Below are 16,952 nucleotides of genomic sequence, written 5' to 3'. Positions count from 1 at the left end.
CTCAGACATTAAAGAGGGAGGAGAAAAAGAGTGCTTCAAGTAGCTTCATTATAAATGTTTTACAATTAGTTTAAACTGTTTTTCCTTTTAAAAAAAATGTTTTAGTAAGTACTGTTTTGTAGCTCTTGTTTTTACAATAATTTTATAGACAAAATTCATTTAAACTAGCCCTCTTCTGGTAAATTGAATGTTTATATACATTTCTATTGCTTAGCTTTATTTTGCTGAGTTGGAATGAAAACATAAAATAAATGAAAACATCTTATATTTTGATTGGGATAATGTCATCCACAGAAACTAATCTGATTGGTGGAGTGGTAATTTCTTTGTTCTCTGATTTTACTAAGAATGCAAATGAAAACCACTCAGTTTTATTTAGCATTAAAACTGCACTTTATTTTGTCAAAGGAGAGGTTTCCCCTTGAATTGTAAGTACAAAAAAGTGTTTTTAATCTTCAATGAATATCCTTATTAATTCACTTTCAAGATAATCTGATGTTGATTTGTCAAATTTAATTACAGCTTCCGGTAACACTTGAAGTCTACTGCTTTTGCTTCAAAATTGTAATATGAAAATGCAAATTGAATGATAATTTACAAGGGAGTGGGCATTTTAGTTGAACACTCAAAGACAAGTTCCTTGTGGAAATGAGGCTATTGATGCAGTTTATGATTTTTCCTCTTCAAGCACTTTAAACAAATTAACTTTATTTCCTGCAGGATTTCATGTACATCCATAAATTCTAGTGAAGTCTTATGTATGTACATTCTGAGGATTTTTCTTGTATATTTTAAGAAAAACTCAAGTCTAATGATTACACATTGAATAGGAGGAGACTATATTTTCTCTGAATGTACTTACCTAATATTCACAGTGACTAACCAGCCTTTTTCTATGAAATGTTCAAAAATTATTTCAGGATTGTCTTTTTACTTTTAGGCACTCCAAGCAGCAAGACAGCTGCTCTTACAGCAACAGACAAGTGGACTGAAATCTCCTAAGGGCAGTGATAAACAGAGACCACTGCAGGTTAGTAAAATATGCTTATCTTTGGGGCCTTATTCACAAGGAAGTGCATTGTGCTCGCACATGTATGTGTATGTCTGTAGTGTACTCTTGCATATGTACAGTTTCACAGTAGATATGCTTGCGTGCTAGTAGTTCATTTCTGATTCATAAAGAAAACTCACTGCACAATAAGAAAATGTTGTAGTTTGTAGATACTTAAAAGGTCACTTACTACAGAGATTTATGCAAACCAAATCTGAGTTCAATAGCTACAATATAAAGAATGTTTGTATAGATATCTTGAGAGATTGTGTGCGCTCTTACTCACAAATGGATGTAAAAATTCCTGTGTCAAGACTAGGAGTAAAATGATGTCTAAGAAAACAAAGCAGCCGTAGACAATCCACTAGCATTCCAACCAAGAGACAAATGCAGAACAACCCAAAGCTGCCAACACAACTGCGTGAATTGCAAAGGAGCTGCACCTGCTGCTTTTAGAAAAAATATATTCTAGAGTTTCATATTTGAATGCTGTGTTTCATTCAGCATTTGTGAATTGCTTTACCACATGTTGAGTAATTTTTCCAATTACTTTATTGATAAAAATATGTGTACCATTTGTAAAAGGTAAAACATGTTATCCCAGGAAGTTTTGATTGTTTTTTTGTTGTTGTAAATTTTACCTCATTCGTAGGTTGTTGTAAGTAAGAGTTCTATATGAAATTATACACTGCTAACACCAGAGATTCTCACTCATTTCAAGCATACCAAATATTCATATTTTCACCTGTGAACAGCAAAAGACAACAATATGTGAGAGATGATTGTGCATGGCTCTGAGTGTAAAGAAAGTATAATTCCTCCCATCTTTTCCCTCACAGCCCCTATCTTTAGGCCTTTTGGAGGTCACATATTCTTTGGTAGGCCAGTGAATTTCTGTGTGGTGCCTTTCTGGTTGGGGTTCTCCACTGAGCCAGAATTCCAAACAGCCACTTGGGGCTGCTCTGCATCCTCAGTTAACTTTCTTTAAATAAGTGTCTTTTTGTCTCAGATGTAATTTGTGTGGTGTGTTCTTTGGCTTTAGTCTTCATGCCATTTTTCTCTTCTGGGGTGTCTAAGGGAGTATCTCATACACAAGAGTTTTCTTTTCTTTCTTTTTCTCTTTCATGTGAAATTTTGCCAGAAACATTATGTTCACTTGTGCACTTTTTAATGTAATTCCACATTTTCACCCTTTTCTTTGTGACACATTCATGAAGGAACATAAGGACTCGTTCACACAGCTCTACGCTTCCACCTTTTTCCAATGTGCTTTCTAAATTGCAGCAATTTGCATACTTACGAGCTGTCTCAGTTCAGTGAGGACTGCCCTGGCTTTTTTAAACCAACTATAAGTGCTTACAACCAGGCCAAAGACTCAGGCAGATGTCTAAGGGGAATTAAATATATACAGTTGGCATCATGCCATGAGGGTCTGCTATAGAAAGCAAGCAAGAGTCCTGAGACTGTCTCAGCTTCCCCACTCTTCTCCTCAGTGTTGGCTTTTCCCTCTACCGGATGTTCTGAAAGCTGAGGACAGAGAGAAAAAACGTGGCCAGACAGGCAGCAGCTGCCTGACCTGCCAGCCATGTTCCTTCAGTGAGTGCTTAAGGGTAGGATTGGCAGCTCAACGCTCCACCCACCACCTGGTCTTTATCTCAAGTCTAAGGAGGAAAGTGTTGGAAGGAACAGCCGGGAGGGATGGACGGTGATGAAAGAAGGGAAACACATAGGGAGTCAGACCTGAAACCTAGAGTGATGGTGATTATTTTGAGAGAGGGAGAGATTCTTCTGAAAGAGGGGGAGAGATTGGAGGAGATGCTCTGTGTCCTCATATTCCCTATGGATCAAACATGGAGGATATGCCCTGTGTTTTTCAATCTCCCAGGGAAAGGAAAGGTATGTCTACATTAGAATTAAACACCGACAGCTGGACCATGTCAATTGACTTGAGTTCATGGGGCTTGGGCTATGGAACTATTTAATTGCTGTGTAGAAGTTCGGGCTCCAGCGTGAGCTTGAACATCTATTAAACAGTCCCATAGACTGAATCAGCTGTCATGGGCAGCCATGTGTGTTTAACTGCAGTGTAGACATGCCCTAAGTGGTAAAGATGCCTCGTGCTTCCTTCTCACCAGTGGTGGTGAAACAGGGGAGGAGTAAATAAAGAAAACAAATAGCAAATATTTTCTTTTCAAAAGCTCTCTAAAGCCAGGATTGCTGCTTTTTTATGCCAGATTTTGCTGTAGACACCCAGAATGCCCACAATGTCTCTTATTAAGTGTGTGCACTTTATTTGATACTTTTTAAATGAAAGAAAAATGAAATTTGTTCTCCAACTTCAGTTTAGGTATCAAATGTCATGTAAATTAAGGCATGAGTATAATTCCATTTTTATTTTTCTTTCTGACTGTAAAGTGTATAAAAAGGTTTGAAAATAAGTTCTTGGAGTTTTTTTATTTCTGTCATTGACTGTTAATACAGAGCTTTGCATTGTTCATTATGTAGTGGAAATTTACATCTTGAGCATTATGATGCCAGTTAGGCCCAATATTGTAGTACAGGTCATAAAATTGTACATTACTATATTATTATGCCAGATTTAATGGTAACTTAATGCCAAAGTTTCTTAGCAATAGGCACCGATACATATATACAGGTCTTAACAATGTGGGGTTTTGAGGACACAAATACAAAGAAACATATGCTTAAAGTAAAAGGAGAGAACAAACTTCTCCCACCAAAATATTAAATTAGCTTCAGTATTAATGTGTTTCTAATTTCAGAGCAACTGACCAATCTGGCAACTGGAAACAGATTGGGACTATATTATGGATCTAATAAAACTTTTAAAGTAACATCTGCATTCAAATGGAGGCGTTAGGTAATAATTCCCATTGCACCTCTCATGCACTCCATATTTTGATGTAAATAAGGAGCACATACATAAGGAGAAAAAAGGAGGAACAAATTTTATATTTTTGTAGCCATTTTGTTACAAATTGTATCGTGTCTATTTTTGAAACATTCAGTATGGTATTTTATGTATGTTTTCTTTATTACTCAGTAATATGTGCAGTATTGTAGTGGCCTGTGGCACACATTAGCTAATCAGCAGGTTGAAAGGTTACTGCAGAAACTTTCAACCTCCCCTCACACTCATTGGCAAAAGTAGGGTTTTGGGGTAGTGGGCCATGGATTTCTTATGGTACTTCACACACAGTATGCCTTTAGGGAACCCTCTGAGCTCATTCCAGAGGAATTTGGGTAGTGATCCAAAGCAGTTCTTACTTGCTTCTTATGAAAAAATCCGTTTGAAAGTGACAGCATGTTATATAAGCTGGATAAAGGGAGATAACGCTTATGTTTTGCATTTTATATGTTTATGTGTTTATGTATTTATGTATTTATTTATTTATTTATTTAAATGGAAAAATATTATCATCATCCGGTTAGATCACAAATATTATTTCTTAAAGGTGCTCGTAGTTTGGACTTGGATTTGACATTGTTCTGAATGATAACTGCATAGCTGTAAAATTTTTATAGATGGCCTGTTCCCAGAATGCGTATGTCTATCTACTTATCTCTATTTTTTTATTTACATTTTTTCTGGGTTTCAGGGCTGCAGATGGCATAAGCATTAGCATGTCTTATGCAAAACAGAGAAAAACATGCCATCTGACAAGCTTGAGTTCGAGTTGTAGTAGTGATTTTACTTTCATGTATAGATATCTGAATAAATGTATTTGAAACATGTTTATATATGCCATTCATTACCCTAATGCACCAATTGAATGGATCCAATCAGTAGGTACATTGATTAACAACATATAGCAGAATAACTAAATAGGGATAGTGATGTGAACGGAAGATATTAGCCTAAGTATTATGAGATATATTTTACTGTCTTATCTGTACATCCTTAAAAACATATTGTAATACTAAGGATAAGATTTTTGTAATGTTATTTTTGGTTCCTGAAAATTTGTTATCTTCACTAGTGATGCTGTGATTATGGTGACCTGTCGTGGAGCAAGCTGGCCACACGCCTGGAATTATTTAAATGTCATGACAATACATTCCCAGAGTACGTATAATAAATAAAAATCACTTAGACTTTTAGAACCTTTTCAGACAAGTAACTTTCCTACAGCCACTGAAGAATCTAGCGTCATGTAGCTTAGGTATGAAAACTTGCGCATTATTGTTCTTGTTACATTTACAGCCATGAGTCAGACTTGTGGCTCTTCAACAACTGTACAAATTCTATTGATTTGCTATCATAGTTGAGCAGTAGTGCGCTAGGATTATTTCCTTTATTTCGGGTAGTCTAATCTTTACATTGTTCATGTTTTACATTCTGCTTTAGGCTGCATAACTATTTGGATGGCAAGTTACACTTTTTTTCTATAAGATCTATGAAAATCTGTTTTTTTCTATCCAGTAATCTCTATAATGGAGTACTTCATTTTCATGAAGTCAGGCTTCAAACTTTTTCTTAACTGATATGTATTTTTAATTCTGTAGGTTAATGTATTTATAGCTAACTGGTTGCTTATTAACATCTTAGTGCTAGAAGATTTGTTGCTTTCAACGTCAATATGAATGCATTTTGTATTAGGATGCTATGTCAGGAAATCATGACTCCTGGAACCAAAGGGTTAAGCTCAGTGTGTACCAAGCCTGTTGTATAAATATCATGCTGTAGGGAGAGTTAGTTGTTAAGGCAAGCTTTGTTTGTTTAGTATGAACACGTCATTGAAATAATCATTTTATAAAATTTGGTTTTAGGAAAGTTAAGTATACATTTAAGTTTCATTACTTAATGTTTATTTTCTTAGTGTTTAGTAACCAGAGTACCAGAATTTGGAAATATGTGTATATATAAAATGTCTAAAATATCAGACATTATCTTTTTGTAAAGTATTTTATTCAAAGATAAGTCTGACAGTACACCTTCACAACAAAGAGATTACAAGCCCAGATTTGTCATACAGAGGTCATTGATCCTACAAAATATTTTATCTCATTGTGTGTAAATGACAAATAGAAATAATAAAGAACAACTCAAAAATAAAAGTAGAAAAACAAAACACTGAACAGCATAGTTTGGCTGGTGAAGGTGTGAGCAAGCTATGGGTGTGTGTTGGTGTATGTGTGTGTATGTGTGCAGGTGCATGTACATGTGCGTACAACATGTGACAGAGAAAGAACCAGTGGTGGAACTGAGAGGGGTATATCTGGGTGGAGTATAGAGTGAATGGGGTTCTGAGTGGTAGCGTAAGGAGTGATAGGATTAGAGGGAGGTAAACAGTGCACCATTTTCTTCAGAAGGTAGAAAAGCATGTTCCTACAAGGACACCCATGTACCCTACTTCTGGCCTCACCTGCCTGCTCTCCCTGCCTCATAGCTACCCCTAATTCAGTCATCTCCCTTGGGATCTTCTGGTAAGATAAATTGGTATAAAATAGTGAACAAAATATTATACTTATTCAAGAATGGATTTTAAAAACATAATGTATGTTATATAATGTATATTATATTGTAATATAAAGAACCTGATGAGAAAGTAAAAAAGGACAAAATAGGCAAAAGTGGGCAGAAGAAATTGGAGAGCAGAGAAAATACCTGGGGAGCATGGGCACTTGCTTTTCAATTTTGTCTTGGGGCCTGTAAATATGGAATACAATTCTGGTCTCACACCTAACTATATACGGGATTCCTGCTTAAAACACATAAAAGGAGAAATAAATGTTTTGGATAATAACGTACATTGGGTTTCCTCTGTGCCAGGTCAACCAGCAATAGAAATCAATTCAATTAGTCCAAAACTCTCTTTCCAGATCTTCCAGCCAACTATATTTGTACATCTCTTCCACTTAAGACTAAGTAAGCCCTACCTAGCACAGGAGCAAGGGGCATGAAAATTTTGTACATACTCGAGAGCATTGATTTGGAGAGATGCAAATGTCTAATATGTAAGAGGAGAATAGTGATAAACAGACTCGCCCTCTTGAGTATAATCCTGAAGGAAATGTTTGGCCTACATATAAGCAAACATTGAGGCTTGGGGTAAATTAAATCTGGAAGCTAGCTGCTGGAAAGGCATAAGTCCCATTTTCCCTAGTAAGTCTGCTATGAAGGATATGCAGTTATCCTCTAAGGTGAAGAAATTTGCATCAGTGATACCCACTCTAAAGGCAAGGATAAACCCTAGAGAGGAAGAGGAGGCAAGGGAGTTATTTTTAGTTAAGGTGAGTGTGTCTGTGTGCATGTGTAAACTTCCATGCTTTCAGCAGTGTAGAAAACAAGAGTTCCATGTAATGTAGAGAGATCAATATGGTAAGAAAGGAAGGACCAGGCTGTAATTCAGATGTGTATAATGGATACATAATATTGTATTGGAAATATTGTAAGGAAAATGCTTTTAAAAACCTGATTCTTCTCTCATTTATATGGGTTTTACCCTCATGAATAGAGGCCCATTCCAGAGTACCTGTCCTCTCTTTGATTATTTATGTTACTGGTGAAAACGAATATCTTGTGTCTGTTATCTTTAAGCCACAACATCTGTCAAGACAAGTATTGCTTTAAATCACTTCTCACTGTTAGAAACATCAAACATTTTAAAAAAAAAGTCAGCCAATAGATTCCTAGAATGCCTCTATCACATTCTAAATACTAAAGCAAATGATTTTGTATAAGATATTTTATGCTGTTCATCACCCACTTTAGTTTTCATATTGATTTATTGTTACTGAAAATGTCTTTTCGGCTTATATTAAACATCTGTAGTGTATTCGTGCTCTATTTTTCACTGATAAAACAAATGTTTGTAGTTAGATATGTATGTAAAATATTTCTGCAACTCTTCAGATCTTACGAGTTTTATAGGGACATATATCGAAAAATCGTACATACACATCCAGTGCTTTCCACCCTTCTACTTGCAGTGAGTGAGAAGGAGACAATGTAGTAGTAATGCTTTTTGTAAAAGTTATATTTACAACCACTGATTATGTGGAACTAGAGCTAGCACATAATCAGCAATTTTAGAAAGCATATTAATTTTAAACGTATACAGGTGCTACAGTTCATCCTCCTGGTTTCTATGCCTCTCTCTCTCAGAATTTTATTACTGTCTCTGAATCCTATATCCTTTCTTTTAGAGTTGGTTAGGAATTTTCCAGCAAAACATTTTTTGTTGGGAAATGCTGATTCATCATAAGTGAAACAATGGGAAAGGGTCAGTTTGGACAAATTTTTAGATGAGAATTAAAAAAAAAAGTTTCATAATTCTCAAAATGTCCCATGCCAATATTTTTTAAATGAGAAGTTTTCTTTTTTAGGTAAACGAGTAGTAAAAAAAGGTATAAAATGGTTAAAATAAAAATGAAACATTTTGAAATGACTGAAACAAAATTTTCAATTTACCTTATTTGATTTTTTTCAGCTGTGAATTCATAAATTTTTTTGAGATTTTGACTTTTTGTCCTGATTCAGGATGGGAAAATGTGTCGACATCTCAGAAATTCTTGTAGGATTAGAAAACCATTTCCTGTACATCTACTTTCTTTGCTCCTGTTATCACTCTCCTGTCCTCACCTTCAAGTTACCTATGTTGCTGATCCTCTGACTAGCTCTACTAACTGTGGAGTGGGGGGGAAACGTTGGGTTGCCAATTTTGATTGGACGTATTCCTGGAGGTTTCATCACATGACATGATCTTTAATTAAAGATTAATCTTTGATTTCTGGAGACTCCAGGACAATCCTGGGGGGTTGGCAGCCCTAGGGAAAAGGATCCCAAATTCACTCACTCCTACTCTTCATATAGGCTCACAAATTTCAGGCCCAGGATTTAGAGAATACTTATTCTTTTCTCAGACTAAAGAGCAGACCCACAGCCCCAAATTCTTCTCATGATGGATCCTGCCATTTGCCTTATACCAGGAACTACTGCTGTGAATTGGATGGATGGAGGAGTGTCTGTCTTTTTCCTTATCTGGTCTGTAAACTACAGGAGTCCAGGCCCTAAAAATAAGTTTCTTTTCTTTGCACTGCCTCAACAGCTGGAAACCTTTACCCACTCCCAACCCTCCCGCTATGCTCCCTGCACAGCCTTCACATTCACCACAACTGCTCCTTTTTCTGCCACGTGAGTAGCTCCTTTATGGTTGTGGGAGATGCAGGTTTTCGTGAGCCACTCTTCCAGACTTTTTGCAACAGCTCTGATTGGTCTGATTCTCCCACTAGCTGGCTGACTGCCCAGAAAAGCCTGTGAAGAGCCAAGTGGGGATGTGTGAATGGCTCCCCACTCAGCATGATTCTATTAAAGGGTCTGCTAGCAAGCAGGTTCCTAATTACACTGGTTTAAGATTCCACCACTCAAGCAGGTGTCTCTTGACATCCTTGAATTTAACAAACATATCAGTGTACAATGATATAAAAGTTGCTGATCCAGAAAACAGCCAAGGAAAATATCCTGTAAACTACTTAGCATTCTGAATTGTTTTTGCTTAATTTTAAGTCACTATCTGCTTTGCATCCAAGTGAGATACGGTGATTCTTTGTTCTGTAATTTTAAAAATAGCTTCAAGTGAAATCACTGTCAGGGTATAAGTTATCTTTCCAGGGGCATTTATTTAATTACGCAATTGTAAATGCTTACAGAAAATTTCTTTCAAAAACAATGTCCTCTGTCTAGACTGTAAAGAAACCACACCCAGATGTAGTGATATATGTTGTTAGTTCTGCTCCCTTCCAAATAAAAATCCAGGGCAGAAAGTCACACTAAAATGTCATTCTATCAGTTCTTTGTATGCAATTGCTGATTTTTTCTTAACAGATTCATTTTACTGCATACATCAGATATTTGTATTGATTACTCATTTCATGCTCATTGGGCTATATTTATGGATATTTTACTTAGTGTATGTGTTAATTGTGCCATTGTTGTATCAAGCAGGGTGATTGCTTTGTTTGTAGTTTGCATATTTCAAAAGGAGAAATTAAGTATCCAGTTATATGCCACCTTCAGGGTAAGTGTTCGTCTTAGTTCACACTTCAACTTGCCAGTATAGGTATGAGATTAAAAAATGAATTATTGAAATTAACTAATTGATCATGCATAACTCTTACTTTGTATTTTAGTCATAAATCTAGAAACAGATTCTCTCAGTGCACACTTCAGGAACCAGAAAGTTTCATAATGCAGAGTGAAAGAGCACCTTAATACAACCTACAAGTACTAACACTTCTGATGCTGACACTTTTTTTTTTTTTGTCTTAAAATTGCCACCTTGACATCTTCTGTTGTTGGTGCTACTACACATTCTCCAGTGATAAGCCACAGGGTGCACTCTAGATCTTTGTATGCCAGGTTGAGGAAAACCAATTTATTTCTTACTGTATAGCAAGGTGTAATAGAACTAATGGTGCAAAATCTTACTAAATGAAACAGCTAATCAAGCAGTCTTTGAAAAGCAGCCCTACAAAAATATCATGGAAAGGGAGCATTCCAACAATATCGATATGGTAAGGGTCCCAAAGAGGATCTCAAAATATAAATGGTTAATAAAATTCTCCCTTCAGTCACCACAATAAATACATTTGTTCAAGAAAACTATATCAGTAGATGGAAGAGGAGGCCTGCATGCTTGATGTCGAAGAAAACACAGCTTAACATATTAGAAACATTTCTCTAGGGCTACGTCTTCACTACCCGCCGATCCGGCGGGTAGCAATCGGTTTATCGGGGATCGACTTACCGCGTCTCGTGAGGACGCGGTAAAATCGATCCCTGATCGCTCTGCCGTCGACTCCGGAAATCCACCTCGACAAGAGGCGGCAGCGGACGGCTTTCCCCCGTCCTCACCACCAGGTAAGCCGACCTAAAATACGCAACTTCAGCTACGGTATTCACGTAGCTGAAGTTGCGTATCTTAGGTCGGAACCCCGCTGTAGTGTAGACCTAGCCTAGCAAGTATCTCTTTCAAATTGATGCTGCTATTATTTAGAGCATATAGAGCCATGGACATGGTACTTAATAATAGTAAAAATACATACATCACAAAACGTGTTACCTAAAATAGCTTACAATCTAAAGGCCCAAACAGATGATATATAATTAAAATCGCAGTCAATGAAGTTTCCTGTGGACTTCTGTTCCTCATGGAACAGTTGGGTTTTGGGGAGTACTTTTTGAGGCGGAGATAATTATGAGCAAGTAAGGATAGATGGATGGTTGCTTGGTCAGTGGTCTTTGCTGATCTAAATGAAAGAAAGCATGGAGTCAGGAGTGGATGATAGAAACAAAGACACAAAGGCAGAAACTTAAGAGATGAAATTCCAGACTCACTGAAATAAGTTGCAAAACTCCAATGAGAAGTACATGATGTTAGTTTGTCCATAAATTTGCTTAGTCCTGAAAAGTTTGCTTAACTGATTTTAACCTCTCTTCAGATTGTGAAATACACACAAAGTAGGTGCAGTGTTAGTGTTTCGTGCCAGTTGACCCACGTAGTTATTTTTTTGAATATATTTTTATTTATTTTCAATAATCGTGAATAGGTAACACTGTAGAGCGGATAGAAAAAGTGTGAATGATATATTTTTTAATACACCATGAAAACCAGATGTAAATTTGGATTGTTGTCTCCATTGATACTTCCTTTTATATGGTAAAGACTTGGATGCCTTTGATTGTCTCATTTGTTTATGGTAGAAATAGGAGTTTTTATTAGCACATTTTGTGTATGTGTGGCTTTTACTTCTCTATTTTATAAATTAACATTTTTCAACTGATGATATTAAAAATGTGTCAGATTCATCATAACTTGTAGGGCGTAACAGAAATATAATTGGAGTGTTAAATATGGATATTTGTATCTGGAAAGTAGATCCAGCTCCAAACTGTCTCTTTTCTCTGCAATGTGCAGTATGGAAACCAGAAATTGCTGAATATATTTTCCAGAATCACAAATATTTTCAATAATTCATTTTCTCTAAAAATATATACTTTGATCATGTTTAGCACTTATTTAGCATCTTCTATCCAGTTATCTTATTTAAATATTTTAAAATAAATTAAATATCACAGCACGTTAATGAGGTCTATTTTATTACTCCCATTTTAAAGATTGGGAAGCTGAATTACAGAGAGGACTAGTGACTTGCCCAACAAGTCTACTGAACGTGTGAGAACCGAGAATAAAACCCAGGTCTCCTTTTGCGGTGCTAAAAGAACCACACTTAGGCCTTGTGTACACTTACCGGGGGTTCGACGTGTGCCGATTGATGCATGGTAGTCGATTTAGCGGGTCTAGTGAAGACCTGCTAAATCGACCGCCGATCATTCTCTTGTCGACTCCTGTACTCCATCTGAACGAGAAGTGCAAGGGGAGTCAACTGGAGAGCATCTCCAGTCAACATCGCATAGTATGGACCCCGTGGTAAGTAGATCTAAGTACGTCGACTTCAGCTACGTTATTCATGTAGCTGAAGTTGCGTAACTTAAACTGATCTCCCCCCGTAGTGTAGACAATGCCTAATTCAGCATCATGCTGGATAGTTCAGTCACAGGAAATGTTTGTGTTTGTGTATGTTGGGAGGGAAACATTTGCAGAGCTCTTCAGACATTTTAGATAAGCATTTAAATAATAATGTTGTTAATTTAACTGGGATTTTACAATTTGTAACGTAATACTCTAACACTACATTTTTAAAGCAAATGATTATGACTCTTTCTGTGCTTTTTAAGAATGTGTTTAGACCATCAGTATAAGTGATATTGAATCAGACAATCTTCTTGGCTAGTAATGATCTAACATACATTTAGAGGAAAGAATTTCTCAGTAACTGTCAAGACTAAATTTTTTTAATTCTAATGGCATGCAATTAAACTACTACATAAATTTAAAAAAATACCTCTTAAAACCTACCTATTCATGAAGCATTTTGGCTACAATTACCATTTAATACAGTGTGTTTATTATATTTTATTGTATTATGTTTATAGTGATTGTAGACTATAAGCACTCCAGGGTGAGAATTGTTGGGGTTTTTTTTAGAATACTTCAGCTAATGTACAGCAGTGTACGTATGCTGACAGCATCATCTCTATTATAAATTTAAATAAATACTGTTTACACTTTACAGTGGTATTCACTACAAAGAAGTAGTTTGGATTCTGTTGCTGCTATATATGGGTTCACTTTGAGATTATGCACACTGATACCTGATCTTCCTCACAGTGAAGTCGGTGTCAAAATTCCAAATTATAAAAGCCATAGGATTGGACCATTTCTTGCCTTTAAATTGAGAATGAATGAGTATATGGCACAGCATAAAATTTACACAAAAATGAAGTTTCATGCAATCCTATATGAAGCCCATATTTAGAGAGATTGTTGAAGGAGACCTATGAGGAATCTGCAGACAGACATCTACCCCAGTAAAATGTTCTCTTTCGATAACTTGCTCTTTGTTTTTCTCATGACAGTGTCAGTGGGAGCTCCATAACTGTAATCTCACTTTGAAAATCTTTGCTTCACCTGACAGTTCCTTCTTTTCTTGTGTTTGTTTTCTCCCTAGATATAAAATATTTCTTATTGGGTTTTTCACTGTGCTGCAGTGGTACAGGTGGTAGCTTTTTCATTTTTGTTCTGGGAGAGTTAGCTGCTTAGATTTTCATTGCAAGTCATTTTATTATTATTGCTGGTAATTATTGATTAATAGTAGCCCATAATTAGCATGAGATGTACAGTGTATTCACAGAATATAAACATGCAGAAGAAATCCAGTATAGACTCATAATTAGTGTGTTTTCTATATTGGAAGACAGTGACACTGTTGGAAACAAGATCTGCATATGGACATAGAATCATAGAACCATAGAAGATTAGGGTTGGAAGAAACCTCAGGAGATCAGATAGTCCAACCTCCTGCTCAAAGCAGGACCAACACCAACTAAATCATCCCAGCCAGGACTTTGTCAAGCCGGGCCTTAAAAATCTCTAAGGATGGAGATTCCACCACCTCCCTAGGTAACCCATTCCAGTGCTTCACCACCCTCCTAGTGAAATAGTGTTTCCTAATATCCAACCTAGACCTCCCCTACTGCAACTTGAGACCAATGCTTCTTGTTCTGTCATCTGCCACCACTGAGAACAGCCTAGTTCCATCCTCTTTGGAGTAGTTGAAGCCTTCAGGTAGTTGAAGGCTTCTATCAAATCCCCCCTCACTCTTCTCTTCTGCAGACTAAACAAGCCCATTTCCCTCAGCCTCTTCTCGTAAGTCATGTGTTCCAGCCCCCTGAACATTTTCGTTGCCCTCCTCTGGACTCTCTCCAATTTGTCCACATCATTTCTGTAGTGGGGGGCCCAAAACTGGACACAATACTCCAGATGTGGCCTCACCAATGCCGAATAGAAGGGAATAATCACTTCCCTCGATCTGCTGGCAATGCTCCTACTAATGCAGCCCAATATGCCGTTAGCCTTCTTGGCAACAAGGGCACATTGCTGACTCATATCCCGCTTCTCATCCACTGTAATCCCCAGGTCCTTTTCTGCAGAACTGCTGCTTAGCCAGTCGGTCCCCAGCCTGTAGCAGTGCATGGGATTCTTCCGTCCTGTCCTTATTGAACTTCATCAGATTTCTTTTGGCCCAATCCTCCAATTTGTCTAGGTCACTCTGGACCCTATCCCTACCCTCCAGCATATCTACCTCTCCCCCCAGCTTGGTGTCATTTGCAAACTTAGTGAGGGTGCAATCCATCCCATCATCCAGATCATTAATAAAGATGTTGAACAAAACCGGCCCCAGGACCAACCCCTGGGCACTCCGCTTGATTCCGGCTGCCAACTAGACTTCAAGCCATTGATCACTAGTTGTTGAGCCCGACAATCTAGCCAGCTTTCTATCCACCTTATAGTCCATTCATCCAATCCATACTTTTTAACGTGCTGGCAAGAATACTGTGGAAGACAGTATCAAAAGGTTTGCTAAAAGTCAAGATATATCTCGACATTGCCGAAAGTGATCATGTCTCAGAAGAGATAGAAGGAATCTGCTACCTGTTTCTGAAAAACGTTAGCTTGGTTTATTGGCCCAAACACCAGTACATGGTCAAAAACTCAGTGATAATCAAAATTATGCATTCCTTCACTTCTGAGTATACCCTTTTTAATATCAGTGTCACTGTTTCAGTGGTCATCATTAATAAGTCAACATTCACCCATTATTAGATATATTGAGGTTATGTGCTGTTGGAGAAAATTGGATTGCTCACAGGATTAATATTTATTAGTGTTATTAATTATTTGTATTATAATCGCTCCCAGAGGTCCCAACCAAGATTGCATACTCATTGTGTTAATCGTACAATCATATATGAGAGAGAATCCCTGTCCCAAAGAGCTTACAGTCTAAATAGGTAATTCAGACAAAGTATGGGAGGGAAACAGAGGTACAGAGAGTTAAAGTGATTTCCCCAAAGTCACATAGCAGGTCATTGTACCAGCAAGGAATAAAATCCAAGTCTTTTGACTCCTAGTCCTGTGCATCAGGTCACAGTCCCTTCCCTATTATATTGTGAGAGGATATGAAATATTTTTCAGCTCTACAGCTCCTGTTCAAATCTATGCCAAGTCAGTAAAGAGAGAAAACTATGAGTTTAGTCTCCTTTTTAGAATATAGGTATCCATGTTTAAAAAACCAATATCATGATTTGTATCTTTAGCTTCACTCTCCAGATATGTCACTTTGGTACCTAAATGAGTAAAAAACATAATGACGCATAGGAGTTAGATCCAGGTATGCAGACTAATTTTTTTTTTTTACAAACTATTATGTCCATGGGATAGTCCAAGTATAATCTTATATATAGAACTACTATTCAAATAGACAAAATATAAAGTCTAAATTATTGGTTGTCTAGTCCTGAAAAAAATATCATCTCCGATGTGATGGAAAAGCTTAAGTAAATCTGAGATGAAGGAAAGTGAAGATAGAACAAAACAGTGCCAGAATAAAGCCTTTTACTCTTTTGTCTCCAATAACCCTTCAACTTACCAGATCCAATTTGAGAAACTAGTGATTTAGTTTCAAGAGCTTTAGCATCACCAAAATCTTAAAGTACATACTTTACATTTCTCAAAGCCATTCAATTTTCCACTAGAAATTAAATAGCTATATGAGTTCATGTTTAGGAAAATGTAGAGCCTTATCTAACCAACACAACTTGTGGCCTTCCAAGACATGGCCATCCCAAAAATATTCACTGATTATGGTTGCTCTACAAGCCAGCTAATATGGAGACACTATTGAGCTGCAACTGGTTAAGGCTGAGCCTTTTTCTGCATTCAAGAAGGGATTCATTCTCCTTGTTATGTAGGTAAAATATTAGTAATTTAGGATAAAATATATTACATGGATATTAATGATCTCAAAACCAAGCATTATAAAGCCAGGTAGTTAAGAGTTAAAATTAAACTTAAAAAGAAATGAAACAAATTACTATATGGAAATGCACACTTAGGGCACCCACCCAAACAACTTCCACTCTGCTCTAAAGTAACACCATGCAGGGGATGAAATGAAAGAAAAAAATTCAATGTGTCATTAACGTTCAGTTTACTCTAATATGAGACATCACATTGTTATTGCATTTTGTTACTGCAAGAAATTTGAAAGAAGAGCATGTGAAAGCTAGAGTTACTTCAGCATTGTTAATCTATTTCACTGTAGTCTGCTTCAGGATCCACTGGGTTGTTTAACTGAGGTGTCAGGCATACAGGTATACAGGGCCGGCTCCAGGCACCAGGCACCCAAGCTGGTGCTTGGGGCGGCACGTGGAGGGGGGCGGTGGCGCGGTGCTCTGGCCGCCGGGGGGGGGGGA

The 16,952-nt window shown here is 37.1% G+C and overlaps 1 protein-coding gene across 2 annotated transcripts in view; it reads left to right on the top strand.

Annotated features, from left to right (window-relative positions):
* Positions 1–946: 946 nt before the first annotated feature.
* Positions 947–16,952, top strand: part of FOXP2 (forkhead box P2) — a 150,034-nt gene continuing 134,028 nt past the window's right edge. For both annotated transcript variants that reach the window (XM_029910813.1, XM_026648744.2), the window contains exon 1: positions 947–1,030. The gene's annotated coding sequence lies outside the window, so the exon portion shown is untranslated. The remainder of the gene's footprint in view (positions 1,031–16,952) is intronic.

The sequence above is a fragment of the Terrapene carolina genome, unplaced genomic scaffold (genome assembly GCF_002925995.2).
Source record: "Terrapene carolina triunguis isolate 2854851 unplaced genomic scaffold, T_m_triunguis-2.0 Scaffold68, whole genome shotgun sequence".
Taxonomy (NCBI): Eukaryota; Metazoa; Chordata; order Testudines; family Emydidae; genus Terrapene; species Terrapene triunguis.
This window is presented reverse-complemented; position numbering and strand designations above follow the sequence as displayed.